The 21,953-nt window shown below is 40.6% G+C and overlaps 1 protein-coding gene across 3 annotated transcripts in view; it reads right to left on the bottom strand.

Annotated features, from left to right (window-relative positions):
• The window catches only part of CACNA2D3 (calcium voltage-gated channel auxiliary subunit alpha2delta 3), a 1,571,161-nt gene that overhangs the window by 1,131,534 nt on the left and 417,674 nt on the right, over window positions 1-21,953 (bottom strand). The window lies entirely within an intron of this gene.

Raw genomic sequence — 21,953 nt, 5'->3', positions numbered from 1 at the left:
AAAATCATGAGAGGTCTAGAACGGGTAGATGTGAATCGGTTATTTACTCTTTCGGATAGTAGAAAGACTAGGGGGCACTCTATGATGTTAGCATGGGGCACATTTAAAACTAATCGGAGAAAGTTCTTTTTTACTCAACGCACAATTAAACTCTGGAATTTGTTGCCAGAGAATGTAGTTCATGCAGTTAGTATAGCTGTGTTTAAAAAAGGATTGGATAAGTTCTTGGAGGAGAAGTCCATTACCTGCTATTAAGTTCACTTAGAGAATAGCCACTGCCATTAGCAATGGTTACATGGAATAGACTTAGTTTTTGGGTACTTGCCAGGTTCTTATGGCCTGGATTGGCCACTGCTGGAAACAGGATGCTGGGCTTGATGGACCGTTGGTCTGACCCAGTATGGCATTTTCTTATGTTCTTATGTTCTTAGTAGATCCCTTTTAGGTAAAACAATAAAGTAACCTATTGCTTAAAAATTTAGAATTTATGTTCCTTTATGTTCTGTAACATCCTGAATCATGGTTATGAATTTATAGAACTAATTTTTTGAATAAATAAACTGAAAAATGTATATGACAATAAATAATGGAAATGTTAAAAAAACATCATTCCTTCCTTAATCTGAAAGATATTACATAGAAAAACACAAAATTGTCACAATTTAAATAAGGAATAAATGCCTTAGGATATTAATTTCTCTGAAATTTATTAGGGATTAAATTCTCTCTCTTTCTCCATGGAAATGAGAGTTGAAATGAAAGAGATTTGTGATCCTTTCAGATCTCAGTTCCTTTTCTACCCAGTAATCACGAAACAGGAGCAAGCACGTGAAAGAGTTTTAACACGGTTACTGTTTGAAAAGTGTATCATTTACAATTCATTTAACAAATCACTTTCCGGTTATAATATTTATGTTGGTGTATCCTGCCATCCAGCATATATCAAGTAGTTTATGTGTATAAACATCAGGCTTAAAATATACTTGAACCATTTTCCCTTTAGATTGCTCTTCTGGAAATGTATCCGGTAGCACGATAAATGGTACTTGCATTTTAGTGCTCTTTGGCATCAAACATCTGAAATTAGTCTAAATACATTCTCATTATGGTGTGCGTATGACAAGCAATTGTTTAAAATGATTTCTCCTCTCCCAAACATTCATAATTCACATTAGTAACTCTCTCCAACATGTATTTGCTTAGCAGTAAGTTCTCATCAGTCGCCCAAATGTTGCTGTACTGTTGTGATACAATAAAATAAATTGTTGCATAGTTTAATCTGCTGTATAAGTTTAAAACAGTGGAATAATGATCATTCATGAGAGGCATGATTTTCTTATGAGGAAGCTGGGGATTGGTGATAAACATTAATTATTGGGTTTTGTTTACGTTTAGGTCCACAGTGTTGCGGAATTAATTCCCTCGCTGAGAAAACACCACAATGCATTCAAGAAGTGGATTTGTTTTATTCTGTTTTATAAATGAAGCAAAAGATAAATAAATTACCCTATTGCCTTCCAACAAAACATGGCACAAAAGTTTATTAAAAAAAAAACCAAAAACAATCCCAAGGCTTGCCCCCCCCCCCCCCCCCACCAATCTGATGTCATCCACAAGACTGAAAGAGGGGAGAAGAGATTCCCAGTCACCCCTGTCCCACCAATGTCCATACTCCAAAATGGTGCTGGGCTCAGGTCTGGTGGAGGGCATGGGAAGCAGTTAACTCAGCAGGGGAAAAATATGGGATCTTGGACAACCCTGTTGGTATGGATAGAGATTGAACTCTGAGATGACTTTTTTTTCCTAATAAAGATATTCTCTTTCTGGGTAATGGAGTTTACATAAGTCAGGGCAAAGTAGTACAGGATGTCAGCCAGTGCCTTCATGAACTTCTGCAGCAGCGAGGCAGTCTTCTGCCCCAATCTTCTTTAACTAGGATCTTCTTTTGAGGTGGTAGGACTTGCTGTGGAAGGGAGGAGGAGGGAGGGGAAGGGACCCAGGGTTAGTCGGGGCATGTAACCCACTCAATTCATGACTTGGGGGGATGGCAGAGGGTTCTGAGCATGTGTGGGGAGGGGGAAGGGGAAGAGGAAGAGGAATCAGGGCATGAAGCCGCTTATGTATCTGTGTAGATGGTGTAAAAGGAAATCAAGCTTATGGTTCCATTTTTTCTACAAATATAATTTGCTTTGCTGGTTATCTCCTGAACATCTGCTTCCATGACAGTTGTGGTTTTTTTTTTTTAATACAATCTGCCTTCCACAGGTCAAAATGAATAAAGGAGAATTAAGTATTACATGCACACAAGCTTTTTTTTTTTTTTTTTTTAATCTGAGATAGTACATCTTATAGCTGGCACTAAAAGTTCCCTCCCATTTTGTGTCAATAGGGAAAAGTTTAACACACAGAGCCCTTAGTGTATGAAAGAGACTATGTAATTTTATTGTACAAATCTGCTTGGGGAGACCGATTTTCAAAGGGATTTAACTGGGTAACTAATTAGCTCCCCGGCGACACTGTCCTGTATAAAATTGTCCCTCTCACAGTAGCTAAAAGTATGTATGGGCCTTCACAGCATGTGTAATTTTACTGGGTTTAAATAGAAGCATGAATGGGGGAGGGGCGTGAATTTAGTTAAAGAGAGTAAATAACACACATAAACTTGGATTTTCAAATATGCACATGCTGTTTTGCACCTATTTTTCCACCTGTAGATAAAACAGGTGCAAAGTATGCAGATTCTTTGGTACCCACACACCTCGTAGGAAATGTTTGAAGGAAAATTACCCATATTGTTTGCCTTTGAAAATTGACTCCAAGGTGTGTGGATACAATATTGTCTATGTACTTTTTTAAATATGAGTTACTAAAAATTGCCCCCTCCTAAATGTTGTTTATTATAAAATGGTTTTATTGTCAATGCAAATTCCCAAATTACCAGAGATGATCATCAGTGGTCTTCATCCAAAAGCATATGAGAACAGACTTAAATATCTAAGCATGTTTCCCCTGGAGGAAAGGAGGGAAAGGGGAAATATGAAAGACACATTTAAATATCACTACCGAATAAATGCACAGGAGACGGGCCTCTTTCAACAGAAAGGAGACTCTGAAATGAGTGGTTATGGGATGAAGGTGAAAGGGGGTAGACTGAAAGGTAATCTAAGGAAATATTTGTCTACAGAAAAGGTGATAAATGTATGGAAGTATCTCCCAGTAGAGATGGGAGAGACATGGACGGTATCTGAATTCAAGAAAGCCTGGGACATGTGCATTGTACAGGGAATCTCTGAGCTAGAGGAAGGGCTGGTAAACTGCTGAGTGGGAGGTATGGATAGGCAGACTGGATTTGCCATATAGTCATCATTTTCTCTGTTTCTATGCTGCTACATAATTATATTTTCTATTATCTTTGTTACTATGTAAATAATCTGATAAACCTCACTAATATTCTCTCTCAAGTGTCCTATGGCAAATGAGTCTGAAAGGCATATTGTCTTGTCTTCTTTGCCCCCAAGAATTTGAGTGAAATGTGAGTGACAACAACACACAGGCCGATTCAGTAAAAGTCACAGGAGAGTGGGCGAGCGCACGCTCTCCTGGCGCACGCACAGGCCACGCACAGGCCACTCTCCTGTGCGCACAATTCAGTATTTAAATGAGGGCCCACGGCAAAAAGAGGCGCTAGAGACACTAGCGCGTCCCTAGCGCCTCTTTTTTGACAGAAGCGGCGGCTGTCAGCGAGTTTGACAGCTGTTGCTCAATTTTGCTGGCATCGGTTCTGGAGCCCGCTGACAGCCATGGGTTCGGAAACCGGACGCCGGCAAAATTGAGCATCCAGTTTTCAATCAGCCGCGGGCTGATTTTACTTTTTTTTTTTTTACTTTTTAATTATTTTTTACTTTTGGGACCTCCGACTTAATATCGCCATGATATTAAGTCGGAGGGTGTACAGAAAAGCAGTTTTTACCGCTTTTCTGTAGACTTTCCCTGGTGCCGGCAGAAATTAACGCCTACCTGTGGGTAGGCGCTAATTTCTGAAAGTAAAATGTGCGGCTTTGTTGCATATTTTACTTAGTGAATGGTGCGGGAATAACTAATAGGGCCATCAACATGCATTTGCATGTTAAGGGCGCTATTAGTTTCGGGGGGGGTTGGACGCACATTTTCGACGCGCTATTACCCCTTACTGAATAAGGGGTAAAGCTAGAACGTCGAAAACGCGCACCCAAATGACAGTTGGTTATTTTGGCTGAGTCACAAAAAGCCGTTAACAGTTAACATGCACACTAAAGTCTTTCAGCTGCCATGCTAAATAACAGCCGATTTACTACTGATTTGGCATGGTAGAATCTGTACAGAATCTAACATGCATGTGTGTACCAAATATTAGCATGCATGAGCATACAAACTATGGATAAATAGGGTTATAATTAGCTCATTAGCTATTATCACCCTATTCTATTTTTTTAAACTTTATATTTATAGAATGTATAATATACAGTCAAACAAACTGACATCAAGAAACACAGGGTCAATAAGTAATACAATACTCATATAATAAAGAAAATGAGAACACCTTCCCCATACATGAGACCACAATAACTGAGGGGGGAGGGGGAGAAAGGAAAAAGAAAATTAAAATAAAAATCAAAGGTGCTGTAATCAGCTAATTGCTAACACAAATCACCATCCTAGCAGAATATTAACCATGACGCTCAGTAGGCAACTCCCTATTTTATAGAAACCTCTAACTGAGCTGGGTCATAAAACATAATTAATATTGTCTAATCTAAACAGACATTTACATGGAAATCTTACTGTAAAGGGGGCACCAAGGGCAAGAACCCTTTGCCTTTTCAACAGGAGTAATTTACCTCTGTTGAGTAGCCCAAGCTATATAAAAAAAAAAAAGAGAGACTTTCTGGCCCAGAATAGTCCATTTACTTATTGCCCCTTTGTTGTGCCCTTTGTCTGGAGCTTCATATCCCTTGCATGAAATATCTGTGTCTTTTTTTCCATAATAAAACCGCTCAGTAGTCAGTAGTTAATACCATCACTGCAACTACTTCTGGGTGCTCACCCTCTCCTCAATTTTCAAAGTTTGGCTGGCAGGGCTTTGAAATAGCCTTATGTTCTGACATGTCTGCTATATTAGGGCATTTGAAGGATAACTTTTGTGCATTCAACTCATGCTCCTCAGCCTTGATTAAGGTGTTAGTTCCTGAGTTGAGCCTTTTTATCACGGAGCTTGTTTCTTTCCTTGAAGACATGATGCCTCCTTTGGTAAAAATAGTTGTGGTCTGACCCTTATAGAAAAAGCGAACCCAGGTTTCATAGATCCCTCAAACTGTTGGCTGATCTCCTCCCTACCACTTCTAGCTAAAATATTAGAGAAAGTATTCCTTAGTTGCAGGACTGTCTGAAGGAGAACAATTTCTTCCATAAGTTTCAGTTTGGCTTTCTTCCACGATATAATATGGAATCCCTCTTACTTTCCAGTTTCAATAATATTCGGCAGGGCTTTGACTCTGATATGTTATTTCCTCATTCTATTAGACATATCATCAGCTCTCGATATTCTCAGTCATACCCTTTTGCTGAACCATCTGAAGTCATTCGGCATTTCTTCCACTGTTCACTCCTGGTTCAATTCCTTTCTTTATAATCATTGTTTCCAAATGGTCATTGGTGATTCTTCTTCCAAATCGTACTACTTGATCCCCAGGGATCCTTCCTTTCCCCTACTCTCTTCAATATATACCTTGCATCCCTGTGCACAATTTTATCTGATCTGGGTGTGTATTTTAGTTTGTATGTAGATGACATACAGTTCTTTATTCGACGCAGCGCACTGTTAACCTGTCATTGGAAGCGCGTTTTCCCTTACCCCTTATTCAGTAAGGGGCGGAAAACGCGCGTCCAACCCGCCAAACCTAATAGTGCCCTCAACATGCAAATGCATGTTGACGGCACTATTACTTTAGAAAATTGCGCTACTCTGAGGCGGGGGGTCGGGCAGGGGGGCGGTCCTGCGCTAGCCGGCAGCAATCGCACTGCCGCAGTGCGATTGCTGCCGGCAACACGCCCAATAACTACACCATAGAAGGTGTAGTTATTGGGCGTGAAATAGCGAGCAAAAAGGGCTTTACCTTTCTGCTCTACGAGCCGTCCTCGCGGAGTTGGCCCCGGTGACACCCTCAACTCCTCCTCTTCTGGGGCCGACTCCGCCCTGATTTCAGTAGCGCAGGCCTGCGCTATTTTCGCTAGCTATTGCATTCTTGTGCTAACAGCGCAAGCCTGTGATAGCTTTGGAAAATGAGGCCCTTAGATTGTAAGTCCTCTAGGGATAGGGAAGTACTTACAGTACCTGAATGTAAACCAATGTGATATCTCAGATCGAATGTCAGTATATAAAAAATAATAAATAAATGTTACTATGTAAGAGTACGTCTAAGTCTGATATATTGTCTCACTGTTAGATCTGACTGGCCTACTCCAGGACTCTCAGTTTGAAGTTTCAGCATGTGCAACTCTATTGGTAGTTCTTGCCTTAGAACCTGATAAAGAATAGACCTTCAGCGGGCCAAAAACGAAGTCCAAACTGAAAGGTTCGGACTTTGCACATCACTAGCCCCTTCTATCCTTTTTATCACATAAAAAGATGAATTATATAGTGTAATTGTTAAAGGAAGATATAAGGCTAACAATAATGATTACAGGAATGGAATGGCTCTCTTATGAAATAAAAAGGAACAGGTTTGGACTCTTCAGCTTGGAGAAGGGACAACTGAAAGGCAATATGATAGAGATTTATAAAATCATAAGTGGGTTGGAAAAGGTAAATAAAGAATATTTATTTGCCCTTTCAAATAGTACTAGAACTAGGGGACTTTCCACAAAACTTACTGGTAACATATTTAAAACAAACATGAGACAGTCAACGCACAATTAAGCTGTGGAATGTGTTGCCAGAAGATGTGGTTAACATTAATAGAATAACTGGATTTAAAATAGGTTTGGAAAAGTTTCTGAAGGACAGGTCCATTAACAATTATTTGCTAGGCAGATACAAGGATCGTAACCTCCTGCATCTGGGAATGAGAATTGAACAACTATGAAGTGATCTTACGGGTACTTCCATGTGATACAGATTGGTCAGTCAGAGACAGGATAGACTATTGGTCTGACCTATCATTGCCCTCAGAGGTAGATTTTAGAAGCCTGGTGCAAGTTAAATCGGGAGATGCACACACAAATTAGGCTCGCACATGCCCACCAAATTTTAAAAGCCACCCAGATGTGCGCATTTCTCATCTTGCGTCTCTCACTTTAATTTAAAAAAGGGCGAGCTGTGTGCGTGGTGTGGGGTGTGGCCAAGAGATATGTGTGTAAATACTTGTGTGCTCTGGCGCACGTTCCATGTCCACTGTTGCATAACTTTACTTCTGCTATGGAGGATGTGTAACTTCAAAAATTAGCATTTCTGCCGGGTTTAAAAGGTCTGGGGTAACTAGGGGGTGCAGGCTATCAAATCAGGGGCATTTGGAGGACCTAGCTCTAAACTGGGTGAACTGGTAGACAAACTGGTGAAACTGGTAAAGGACTGGCCACACGCCAATTTTTAAATACCCTGATTTATGTAGTAGCATCAGGATTTGCGTGCCCAGGCTATTTTTATAATGTGCACGCATATGCGTACAGAAGTTATAAAGTGGCCACGTATCTGGGTGCATGCCAACGCATGCATGCTAACGTGCACCTGCAGACAGATTTGAAAGTTGCAGTCTTCGGTTCTTGTATTCTACTTACTTCCACCTCCGTCAACAACAAGCAGCCTTCAGAGGTCCCTAATCATAAAAAATGCTCTCTGGATTCCTCCTATCCCTCCCTCTCACCCTTCCTCCACAACCAAAGAGGATGCCCTCTGTTCTTCACCCTATTCCTCTCCCCTGACAACTAAAAATGCCCTCCATTGCCTTTTCTCCATTCTTCTTCCCCAAAATGAAAGTAAGTCTCTGAGCCCCCATCCCATAACTTCAGACCCTGAACTCACCCCCAAAGGAGCCTGAAATCTTGCTGACCAGAAGAAATGCACATGTTTCCTGTCAGAACCACTACTGAGTTCAAAATGCTGCCACTTAACCATGCTTCACAGTGTAACACACCACTAGGGCCTGCCATTTTTATGTCAGCAGTGATCTCAACAGGAGGTGCATGGATTTCTTCCTGGCAATGAAGGAGTGGGAGGAGAGTACGGTTTGAGTCCAAAGGGTAGGATAGGGGTCCAGAGGCTCACTTTGATGTTTAGGAGGGAAGAAATGAGCTCTCCCCCCCCCCGGATATTTATAGTTGAAAGTGGGGAGGAACTCCAATGAGAAATTTTGGTGGTCATGTTTGGGGAGGGATGGGACAGGGTTCTCCTATTTTTGCTGGCCCTTGTACTTTGGGGTATTTAAAGATGCAAAGCATGCATCCATATAAAGGCCCACACTCCTCGTAGATGACCCTCGTAAAGCACATGCATTCTGCATCTCTTCAACTTATTAATAGCAATTTTAGCATCCACACAAAAAATATTTTACTATTTCCTTTAACTAACTATAACTGTTTTTATTATTCCTTTTATTACTATAACTCTCTTCTTCAGCGGGTGGGGGGAGGGGAAACGGATTCAGATGACAACAACCAATGTGTGCCCCGACTTTTATGGTCTGGAGGTAACCTGCACGGAGCAGCAGTTACTGTCCTTGACAGAAGGCATGGGGATTATTACTCTTAACGAATAAGCCTTAATGCTTTTTTTTTTTTTTAAATAATTGTATCTTTATTGAGATTTCTAAATCAGTACAATAAAATAAAGCAATGATGATCACAGTAAGGCAATAATAATCTCAGCAAAAACAATAATAATAAGCTTAACTACAAATCATCAACCCTATAATATGGGGAGAAATACAAAGAAAAATTACTTTACATAGAAAGTAATAAAGGAAATGGTACCAACATTCTCGTTAATCTTTACTGATCCTCCCCAAATTACTAAGATTCCAAACAATGCTCAATATTCTTATTTGCAACAAAAGTTTCTAAATGCAGCGGGTCTATACATACAAATGTATTAGATTGATATGTTACAAAACAACTGCAAGAAAACTAGAAAAAAGGAAGCACCTAAAAAAAATGACTTTATTCTTCAGTGATAGGAAATGTCTCTGATGAACCTGAATAAGGCGGGAGATATCAGGAAATACTAATATTTTTTGGCCACAAAAGAGAAAATCCCTGTTCTTAACATATTTAGTGAAGACCAGATCTTTATCCTACTCAGCACAGAATGAAACAATTAGAGGAGCCCCATTAGAAATTATATCCAAAGATTCTTCCAAAAAGGTACAAACCCCCGGGCTACTTACAGAAGGGAGCTGATTATCATGACCAGAACTTTTTTGCCTAGGTAGATAAAATATTTTTGAAATAGCAGGTAAACTATCTTCAGAAAAGGCCAGGTTTTCTTCCAGATATATTTTAAACCTTTAATTTACAGATAATAGCTTAGTAAATGGAAAATTAACAAAATGCAATCTCTTAATCCTAACCAAATTTTCCAATGCCTCTATATTATTATGCAATATTAAACTATCTTCAATATGTGCAGATTCAGCATTTAACAATAGAGAAACCTATGAAGACAAAACAGAATTAGATTTTTCAAGGTCCTGTAATCTCTTCTCTTGTGACTGCAAGGATGATCTGGTCTCGGCCATAAAGGAATTAAATTGTGAGATGGATTGGGAGACATTGTTGCCCAACTTAGTAATCAATTTCCACAAGTCCACAAGTGACACATTAGATGGTTCAGCAGAAACTGTCCCCTCATCTAATAAATTTGTTCCAGATTTTAATTGAACAGCAGAAACTGCATTACAGAGAGAAGGGTCAGAGGCAGGTGTGGGTGGTATGTCAACTAAAGCAGTATTGCTTTCTTGATGGTCACTACCTGCTAAAGCATTACCAGCGTGTGGAAATCAAATTGCTCAGCCAAGGTCAAAAAAGCTGAGGGTTGAGGAGGGAGTCTACTAATTTCAGGACTCAAGGAAGCTCCTGAAATGGGGCTTCCAGTGCAGTCACTGGGATGCAACTCGCCGACCCCCTGAAAGTGGTTGTCCATCGAGCCTCGTAGAACTGGAGCAGAAGACGAGGGATAGATTTTGGGTTTCCTTTTCCTTCCCATCGGAACAAAGCCGCACGCCCCTTTGGCGCGTGGGGCTTTGGCAGTGCACTGACCGCTTGCTCCATATGCCACAGAATTTTATTGAGAGACCAGGCGTCACATGATGACATCAGTGTTTGAGTGGGGAGGAACATTGTCCCGGTTTCCTCCGACGCCGAAAGGAAGTTACCAGCCAGACACTCAATCTTCCAGGGTACTTCTCCATTGAATCTCCTCCATTCATCCTGTAGGCCTCAGGATTTTATTGAGAGGCCAGGTGCCATGTGATGACATCAGTGTCCGGGTGGGGAGGAGCGTTGCCTCGGTCCTCCTCCAACTGCCGAAAGGGAGATACCAGCTGGACCCTCAGTCTTCCAGGGTACTTTCCATTGAATCTCCCCCAAGCCTTGATGCTTTTAACAAATTTACAACATCGCTCTCCACTTCAACAGCAGGGGGGGGGGGGGGAGTGGGTATTGGATTCAGATGATAACCAATGATAATAACATAAGAACATGCCATACTGGGTCAGACCAAGGGTCCATCAAGCCCAGCATCCTGTTTCCAACAGTGGCCAATCCAGGCCATAAGAATCTGGCAAGTACCCAAAAACTAAGTCTATTCCATGTTACCGTTGTTAGTAACAGCGGTGGTTATTATCTAAGTCAACTTAATAGCAGATAATGGACTTCTCCTCCAAGAACTTATCCAATCCTTTTTTAAACACAGCTATACTAATTGCACTAACCACATCTTCTGGCAACAAATTCCAGAGTTTAATTGTGCGTTGAGTGAAAAAGAACTTTCTCCGATTAGTTTTAAATGTGCTACATGCTAACTTCATGGAGTGTCCCCTAGTCTTTCTATCATCCGAAAGAATAAAAAACTGATTCACATCTATCCGTTCTAGACCTCTCATGATTTTAAACAACTCTATCATATCCCCCCTCAGTCTCTTCTCCAAGCTGAAAAGTCCTAACCTCTTTAGTCTTTCCTCATAGGGGAGCTGTTCCATTCCCCTTATCATTTTGGTAGCCCCTCTCTGTACATTCTCCATCGCAATTATATCTTTTTTGAGATGTGGTGACCAGAATTGTACACAGTATTCAAGGTGCGGTCTCACCAAGGAGCGATACAGAGGCATTATGACATTTTCCGTTTTATTCACCATTCCCTTTCTAATAATTCCCAACATTCTGCTTTTTTGACTGCCGCAGCACACTGAACCAACGATTTCAATGTGTTATCCACTATAATGCCTAGATCTCTTTCTTGGGTAGTAGCACCTAATATGGAACCTAACATTGTGTAACTATAGCATAGGTTATTTTTCCCTATCATCACCTTGCACTTGTCCACATTAAATTTCATCTGCCATTTTGATGCCCAATTTTCCAGCCTTACAAGGTCTTCCTGCAATTTATCACAATCTGCTTGTGATTTAACTACTCTGAACAATTTTGTATCATCTGCAAATTTGATTACCTCACTTGTCGTATTTATTTCCAGATCATTTATAACTATATTGAAAAGTAAGGGTCCCAGTACAGATCCCTGAGGCACTCCACTGCCCACTCCTTTCCACTGAGAAAATTTTCCATTTAATCCTACTCTGTTTCCTGTCTTTTAGCCAGTTTGCAATCCACGAAAGGACATCGCCACCTATCCCATGACTTTTTACTTTTCCTAGAAGCCTCTCATGAGGAACTTTGTCAAATGCCTTCTGAAAATCCAAGTACACTACATCTACTGGTTCACCTTTATCCATAAGAACATAAGAACATAAGAAAATGCCATACTGGGTCAGACCAAGGGTCCATCAAGCCCAGCATCCTGTCTCCAACAGTGGCCAATCCAGGCCACAAGAACCTGGCAAGTACCCAAAAACTAAGTCTATTCCATGTAACCATTGCTAATGGCAGTGGCTATTCTCTAAGTGAACTTAATAGCAGGTAATGGACTTCTCCTCCAAGAACTTATCCAATCCTTTTTTAAACACAGCTATACTTACTGCACGAACCACATTCTCTGGCAACAAATTCCAGAGTTTAATTGTGCGTTGAGTAAAAAAGAACTTTCTCCGATTAGTTTTAAATGTGCCCCATGCTAACTTCATGGAGTGTCCCCTAGTCTTTCTACTATCCGAAAGAGTAAATAACCGATTCACATCTACCTGTTCTAGACCTCTCATGATTTTAAACACCTCTATCATATCCCCCCTCAGTCGTCTCTTCTCCAAGCTGAAAAGTCCTAACCTCTTGTTAACTCCTTCAAAAAAGTGAACTCCTTCAAAAAAGTCCTAACCTCTTGTTAACTCCTTCAAAAAAGTGAAGCAGATTTGTGAGGCAAGACTTGCCTTGGGTAAAGCCATGCTGACTTTGTTCCATTAAACCATGTCTTTCTATATGTTCTGTGATTTTGATGTTTAGAACACTTTCCACTATTTTTCCTGGCACTGAAGTCAGGCTAAACGGTCTATAGTTTCCCGGATTGCACCTGGAGCCCTTTTTAAATATGGGGGTTACATTAGCTATCCTCTAGTCTTCAGGTACAATGGATGATTTTAATGATAGGTTACAAAATTTACTAATAGGTCTGAAATTTCATTTTTTAGTTCCTTCAGAACTCTGGGGTGTATACCATCCGGTCCAGGTGATTTACTACTCTTAAGTTTGTCAATCAGGTCTACCACATCTTCTAGGTTTACCGTGATTTGGTTCAGTCCATCTGAATCACCCATGAAAACCTTTTACAATTTGGGGTACTGATATGCAGACATAAGGGAAAAAGCTCAGGACTGCTTCTATGGCCAAGTCAAAAATCAAAGCATATCAAACAGCATTGTCTGAATTTTCAAGAAAGTTCCTCACTAGCAGTAATTTTTCATAGGTTGACAGTTGCTTGGTTTTGATTATAAGTATTTCTACCCTTATCATAAGGCTTTGGGAATACTACACAGAGCAGCAGTAACTACCCGTAAGAGAAACATGGAGGTATCTTGCAAGGAACGGTAGATATTACCATAAGAATCTTGCTGGGCAGACTGGATGGGCCATTGGTCCTTTTCTGCCATCATTAATACATTATTATTTAATTTCATGGCCGCTATATTAGGTATTAATCCTCATTTTTTATATCCTATTGTTAAAGATTTATTTGAAAAACAAAATGTAGTTCTGCTTAACAATCCTTTAGGATTCTGCTTTTACAAGAGAAAGAACAGTGATTATCAGTAGTTTGTGCTCCTGTTTCTGAGTCTTGCTGAGGATGAGAGCATTACTGAGAGTACATCTAATAAACAGGTAATAAACATCCTCATTCTTAAGTAATCTTCCAATTCATCTCCTAGGCACAAGTCAGTCAAGAAACACTCTGCCCATATATTCATACATAGGAATAGGTTTGGGCACTTAGTTCCACAGTTGTGCACAGAAAAGCACTTTTGGCTGAATTTTAAATCAGCCACATGCACAAATATTGTCATTTATATGTGTGGCTGGGCCCTGTGTGCGCCGCATGCATTTTCAAAATGGCTCGGCCACGCATGTAAATGATGATATGAGCATAATTGCTGGGCCCTAAAAAGGGGGCAGCCCAGGGGGCATGGTCTGGTTGGGAGGGGCAGGATGAGGCGGAGGCCAGCAGGGACAGCGGCCATTAGCTGCTGTCCCAGGGAAGCATGCACTGGAGCAGTAAGCAATAAAACAAAAAAACAATTTCCATCAAAGGTTTTTGGGGGTGGGGAGGAGAGGGGAAGAGGGAGGGAGTATGGGTAGGGGGGTAGGGAATTGGAGACTAGGAGGGAATGGGGAAAGACCCGATTGCATCACCATGCATAACTTACTAAAATCCCCCCTGCGCATGCCGCTCGCACATGCGCGATTGGATTATAAAATCCGGCATGCATGTGCACATGGCCATGGGATTTTATAACATGCACATGCCGGCATATGCATGTTATAAAATCGGTGCTTCAATGTGTGCGCGCTGGGAAGCACATGCACATGGACACGTGCACCTTTTAAAATCTACCCCTTTGTGTGCGTACATTGGAAGTTGTGTGCACAAATTGCCAAAGTGCTTTTTGTGCACAATTACTGAACTACAAGCACAAACATCCAAAAACTAATGCACATCCCTATTGCTGACGTTTTCTCTGTTTCTATGATGCAACTGTTCATTGTCCTTAACTGTTTCTCATCCTTTTTTTATATGCTTATCTTCAATCTTTAGTCTTGTGCAACTGTATCACATGTCTTATGATCAGCATTCACAAGGACCTCAATATCTTTTATAAATCTAAAATGGTGATGTTTGATACAATATTCTGGTCCATATGAGGCAGGCTTGTCAAAACACAAATGCACAGGAGTTTTGTAATAATACCTCCTTTTGTCAATTGTGTATGGCTTACTTACTCAAGGATTCATCATTCCACTATATTTATAGCGGAATGATGGTCCATGGGAAAAAATGGGTGGGGGGCGATAGTGTGCAGCCTGCGCCTCACACTATCGCCACCATAGCGTCACAGGAAAAGGTGGTATTATTTCCTGCAGTGCTGCCGGCAATAATATGTAAAAGATTATCACCCGCAGTGCTGCTGGGCTATAATCCCGCCCAAACCCTGACAACACTCCTCCCCTTTACTGATTTAAATAGTATTGCCGCGATACGGTTGCGTGCGATAAGGCCCTAACGAACATGATAATGGCATATCGCAGTTTAATAAATGACCTTGTTAGTGCCTTGAATGTGAATGGCAGACAAACATTTCCAGAATAATCAGTCTATTTGAAAAGTATTCCTTAGTATATTTTAAAATTCTATATTTTCTAAAGGATACTTTGAGGCATTTTGAAACATTTATTTTAAAATGTACACAAAGATTGAGGCCTATGATTTAAGTCTGAAGGATATGATTATATGAATTTATAGCCTCATTTATTTATGATTCTGCCTCTTCACCTTTCTGGAATTTGTTAGTCCTTTTTTAGTACCACTGATTTATATCCTGTGATCGAGTAAAGCATCGTAGTTTGTTCAAGCAAATCTGATCTATTTTACCATGAGAGAAAAAAATTTAAAATTTCAAAATCACATCCATAAACTAGAGAAAGCTGCTGCTTGAACCTTACAAAGATAAGACTTCAACAGGCAGGATTAAAAAATATATTTAGGGGTGGATTTTAAAAGGGGATACGCACGTAACCCTTTTAATAGCCTCCTGCACGCGCCAAGCCTATTTTGCTTAGGCTCGGTGACACACGCAAGCCCCAGGACGTGCGTATGTCCCGGGGCTTGAAAAAATGGGTGGAGAGTGGGCGGGCTGGGGCGGGAGCCTCCAGGCACAGTGGCCATTTTTTTATTTATTTATTTATATGTATTTATTTATTTAAGGTTTTTATATACCGGCAATCATGAGAACATATCTTGCTGGTTTACATGAAACGGGAGTGCATTAAATACATCAAACTAGAACTGAGGTGACCGAAGGTACAGTTACAATTAACAAGGATAGCAAAACTTGGTGAAGAGGAAGAAATAGGAAAGAATAAAATGGTTAAACGATATACAAGTCAAATTACAAGTTATGTGCAAATGGCATGATTAATGGCTGGATGTTTTAGAGGAGTCCTTGGATTGTGTCCTTGGATTGTGTCATTAAATTGTGTCTGGGAAAGCTTGCTTGAATAACCAAGTCTTAAGTCTTTTCCTAAAAGTTAGGAGGCAGGGTTCTAGTCTGAGATCTGTGGGTAAGGAATTCCACAGAAGGGGGCCAGCTGTGGAGGTGGCGCGATCTCTTAGGGTAATGTGTCTAGTCGTTTTCGCAGGGGGAACTTGGAGTGTGCCTCTATAAACATCTCTGGTAGGTCTTGTCGAGTTGTATACTTGGAGAGGGAATTGAAGATCGAGGGAAGTGCATTGATGTATAGTTTTGAAAATGATACATATGGCTTTGTACATGATACGGAAGTATACGGGTAGCCAATGTAGCTCTTTCAGGATGGGTGATATGTGGTCTCTTTTTCTTGTGCCTGTTAGTAGTCGGGCTGCTGAATTTTGCACCATCTGTAATGGTTTGGAATAGGAAGAAGGCAGACCTAGCAATAGGGAATTGCAATAGTCTAATTTTGAAAAAATGACTCCAGGCACAGTGGCCATTTGCTGCTGTGCCCTGGATAGCGGGCCGGCCGTTGCCAGCACGCACAACCTACGCCTACCCGGAGGTAGGTACAACTTAAAAATTAAAGGTAAAGTGGGGTTTAGGTAGGGCTGGGGGGCGGGTTAAGTAGGGGAAGGGAGGGGAAGGTGGGGGGGGGGGGGGGGGTGGAGGGAACGGAGGAAGCACATTTAAAACCAACTGGAGAAAATTCTCTCTCACTCAATGCACAATTAAGCTCTGGAATTTGCTGCCATAGGATGTGGTTAGTACAGTTAGTGTAGCTGGGTTTAAAAAAGGTTTGGATAAGTTCTTGGAGAAGTCCATTAACTGTTATTAATCAAGCTGACTTAGGGAATAGCCATTGCTATTACTGGCAACAGTAGCATAGGTTCTACTTAGTGTTTGGATACTTGCCAGGTACTTGCAGCCAGGATTGGCCACTGTTGGAAACAGGATGCTGGGCTTGATAGACTCTTGGTCTGACCCAGTATGGCAATTTCTTGTGTTCTTAACAGGTCTAGATTAATCATTTTGCAATAAATATAGCAACACTAGTGCATATGATATAAAAGGGGCATGGTTGGGGTAATTTTCATGATACTACTTTGCACAGCTATTTTACTACAATGTATGTTAAATTTATCACACCTATGATATTTTTACATTGCAAGCTGAGAAGATCCTGGATAGGCTTTTATTGCATTTGGGGCTACTGCTGACTATGGGGCAGATTTTAAAAGCCCTGAGCGCGTAAATCCAGCTGGATTTACGTGTGCAGGGGACTTGCTCAATGGCATGCCTATGTTGTACAGGCCGCGGCGTGTGCAAAGCCCCGGGAAGCGTGTAAGTCCCAGGACTTTGCTTGGGGGGGGGGGGTGTCGGGGGGGGGCATATTGGGAGCGGCCCGGCAATCGGGGGCATTCCGGGGGCAGGGCTGGGAGCGTGGTGCCGGGCTGGAGGCATTCTGGGGGCGTGGACAAGGCCTCCGAACCAGCCCCTGGGCTGGGGAATTGCGCGCCGGCAGCCTGCCGGCGTGCGCAAGTTACGCCTGCCTCAGGCAGGCGAACTTTCATAACAAAGGTGGGGGGAGATTTAGTTAGGCTGGGGGGGTGGGTTAGGTAGGGGAAGGGAGGGGAAGGAAGGGGAAGGTGGGAGGCTGGAAAAAAGTTCCCTTCGAAGCCTTTCCGATTTCGGAGCAGCCTCAGAGGGAACAGAGGCAGGCTGCTTGGCTTGGCACGCGCAGGTTGCACAATTGTGCATCCTCCTGCACTCGCTGACCCTGGATTTTATAACATGCGTTCAGCAGCGCGCACATGTTATAAAATCGGGGTAGATTTGTTCACACCGGGTTGCGCAAACAAATCTACGCCTGTGCACAACTTTAAAAATCTACCCCTATATGTATAAATATATAGAGAGAGAGCTTCTGTAGAGGCTCACAAAAAAGTTAACTATTTATACCACTGTAAGGGTGAAGTTTGCAGGGGTGGGGTGGGTTCTGGGAGGCAATTTTACATGCACAGTCATACGTACTAACAGTACAGTTACCATCAGTGAAGATTTAATGTGATTTAGAGGGAAGGAAGGTGAAAGAAGAGTAGATTTGTACCATATTCTCTCTACCTAGCTTGATGCACTGCTTCATGGTTTTCCGCCCTGGAGGCGACTGTTCAGTTCCTTGTAAACCGGTGCGATATGTATTCTTTACAGGAACATCGGTATATAAAAATAAATAAATAAATAAATAATACATTTTGATGAATGACCCCCTTAGAGTCATGCATGACCTGTCAAGAAATAGGGCGGGAATTCCACAGGTCAGGGCCGTGTATGAAAAAAGGACACTCACGAGTGGAGACTAAACTGATGCCCTTTGGGACATCTAGCAAAAACTGACTACAAGATTGAAGGATCCAGGCTGGAGTATGAATGCTTAATATAGTGCTGATCCATGGAGAATTAAGATTATAGAGCAAATTATGAATGGAAATGATGACTTTATATTTAATGTGTGCAGAGATTGGTAGCCAGTGCAATTTTTTTTAAGACAGGTGTGATGTGGTTACGAATAGGAATACCATTGAGCAGACTGCATCCACAAACTGGTAGTACCAGAACTAACACATTCATCAAAAAAAGTTAATACATGCATTATGAAAAATGAACATGTTTATGGAAATGAATGAGAGAGAGAGAGAGCGTGAGAGAACACCTATCTACAAAGCTCTCATATTAGTTAAGCATTTATAACTCTAGAGGAGGCCCCCTGATAGGTCGAGATGAGGTGTTAGTGGTGGTTTAGGGGACAGTTTTGCATGTAGAGTGAGGTGTATGAACAGCATAGTACACCTTAGTAAAGATTTGATGTCATTTGGAGTGAGGAAAGTCTCCAAAAGATGAAATGTCTACTATGTTTTCTCACCCTAGCTTGATGGACTCAAAACAGGGTACCATCAAGCTAGGGTGAAAGAACATAGTACAAAATTTCAACTTTTGGAGACTTTTCTCACTCCAAATGATGTCAAATCTTCACCAAGGTGTACTGTGCTGTTCGTACATCTCACTCTACATGCAAAACTGGCCCCTAAACCCTAAACCACCACTAACACCTCACCTTGACCTATCAGGTGGCCCTCCTATAGTGATATAAATAGGTGCATACAGTGAGGCCCTCCCCAGAAGCTCGCTCTCTCTCTCTCCACATCTAGAAATGGCCAAAATGCAATTCCAAAAATTTATCACAAATTGCATTATGGCCATTTCAGACATATTGTACAGCTTAATACCCAGGAAAAAGGTACAGTTATGCTATCGCACAATGTGATATGGCCCCTAATTTAACTAAAACTCCTCCCCTGATCCTGCTCTCCTCAAAAATTTTCATTCATACCATGCGATACTTTACTTTTCTCATGCGTTATAGCATGCATTAACGCGTTATCACTGGCGTTAACGCCATAATGCATTTTGATAAATGATCCTATAAGAGCGTAATTTTCAAATAGCCCACATTGTGGACTTTACCAAGAACTTTCAAAGAAAACTTGCAGACATAAGTTTACTGTGAAAATACTTGGGTAACTAGTTGAGTATTCAAATGCATTCATTCACAGTAAAGTCATCTCTGAATAGAAAACATTTTGCCATGATTTGTCCTTGCTATGCAGTACTTTAATTCTGAGCAACAAGCATATGTATAATTGATCACAGTTAATATTTTACAAAGAATGAAATTTCAGGTTTATGTAATACACTGATTAATATGCCAGCTAATTTTTATTCATCTATCTAATTTTTACAATTTGGAGTTCATTTAGCAAATGAAATGACCACTTGATATTTTCAATTATGGAGACACAGATATGAGATAGGTAGGGAGCTTCATTTTCAGTTTTTAATTTATTTTTCTCTGAAATTTATCAGTGTTTATTATAAAGAACAAAAATGGGAGAACTTCAATAGAAAAAAATGAGTCTTTTTTTCTAATAACTTTCCTGTTTTTGCTCATTATAATATACACTGATAAATTCCAAGGTAAAATAAAGTAAAGTAAAAACTGAAAACTAAGGTCCCTATTTAAATGGTAATAAGATTCTAATATTGTAGGATCTTCAATTTCCACAAAAAAAAGTGCTTAAAGTAGGCCCTACCGATCAGCTGATTCTTTTGCAATTTTGTCTGTTTTATCTGTAACACAGCGCAACCATTTGACGTTCATCCTGCAATTTAAGTGAGGACCTAGAGATAGCTAAACAGAGATCAAATGTCACCTTAAATAACAAGCAACATTACAGTTAAAAATAATCCTAAAATGTGCATACTAAATTATTACAGAAAACCTTTAATTTGTGTGCCGTAATTAAGAGAATTATAGCCCTTTTTTTTTTTATAATGGGCTTTATTCTGTCAGAAGGAGCTATTTGTAGCAGCATTCAGTTGATTCACCATAATTTCCTTCCACCCACAATCCTTTTACATTTCCCTCTTCTAAGCAATTGTACAGAGCCAATAACATGTTTTTCTCCCTGTCAAAAGCACTGTAGAACAATCTGTTGTAGGATTTTAAAAATTATAAGTGTTGAGAAAGTACACTTGTGTATTTTCTGATCCATGCCCAAACATAACAAACATCTTACAGCTGTTCCAGAATGCACAGGGCCAGATGAACCCAATACGTTTCTCACATATGTATAAAAATGGGTGATAACCTTGAGCACAGGGATGACAACATCTTGTCCTCGACTGCTACAAAGAAATCTAGTTATCAGGATATCCACTAAGAATATTTATTAGATATACTTGCATTCATTTGACCCAAGAGCCAGGTTCATTTGCATAAAGTGGCTGTCCCAGAAACCAGAGCTGTTTGTGGTACTCTGTTTTACCGTTGTTTTAGGATATATTGTTTTACTTTATAATGATGTACTTTTATTATGCTGTATTGTACTGTTTTGACTTTTATGTTATTATATTAGTAGGGATGTGTTTTTGTTTGAAACAAAGCTCTTACCCCAGTGGGTTGGTATTTAAAAATGACACCTGCTGGCCCTGAGGCTATAGGGAGATATCCCATGTTTAACCACTGAAAGCACCCAATATGAATCATAATAGCCAAGAAGTATGCAGATAAATATGCTGACAGGCCCCAAAACACTGTCACAGCTAAAGAAAATAAATTTTGCCCAGGTGAGAACTTTAAACCAGAACTGAAGGATACTTATCAAGATCTGCCTGTTTGTAAGTTCCTGTGTAAATAAAACCAAGGCAGAGGGACAATGCAGCAACTTAAGCTCACAAGAAGAAGTCACAGACTGGTCAAAGAAGTCCAGAGGTCAGAGGGACCCCCCCACCCCTGATGCTCAGTAGCGAGGACCCCTTCATGAGTGAGTCCTTCTTCCCAAGTTGAAGGGTAAGATAGAACTTGGTACAATAAAATACAATAATACTTTGGTGGAGATACCCAGACATGAAACTAATTTGCAAGTGGGAGCATATAACTTAGAGCTGAAATTAGGTAGCAAGACCTTCAAACACAACTTCTCCATAATTAAAGGTTTAGATTCACCGATGTATTTGGGCTCAAACTATCTCATCAGACTGGCTACTACTCTCCTAATTTATTGCCTTACTCTGCCTTGGCCACACCCACCACAATGACAGCATTCCTCAAACTGGCCAGTGAGAATCTTAAAAAGGCTGCCCTGCTGGCAGACCATCTTAAACCACCACCATGTTTTCCTAATCTGGCTTGATGGACATAGGAATATCCAACGGGACAAATACAATTTAACTATGTCAGTGTCAGAATGCCATGTTTTGGCCAGCAAAAATATATCCAACATGGCATCAATATTGGTAGCGATAATCTTCTCATCTTTTGTTGTAACTGAACAACATTCAAATAACCCATTTTAAGAGTAGATTCTAAATTAGAGATCAGAAGGCTATCAGTGCATACTTTATTATAAATTACCTGCAATTGATCATAATGCATTGGAAGGAATTGCTTAGGATATAATGAATACAGTTCATAAACTTGAACACATCATATTACAATGTAGATTTCAATAGTAC

The sequence above is a fragment of the Rhinatrema bivittatum genome, chromosome 4 (assembly GCF_901001135.1).
Source record: "Rhinatrema bivittatum chromosome 4, aRhiBiv1.1, whole genome shotgun sequence".
In the NCBI taxonomy this organism is placed as follows: domain Eukaryota; kingdom Metazoa; phylum Chordata; class Amphibia; order Gymnophiona; family Rhinatrematidae; genus Rhinatrema; species Rhinatrema bivittatum.
The sequence above is the reverse complement of the archived record's forward strand: the minus strand, read 5'-3'. Positions and strand labels throughout refer to the sequence as shown.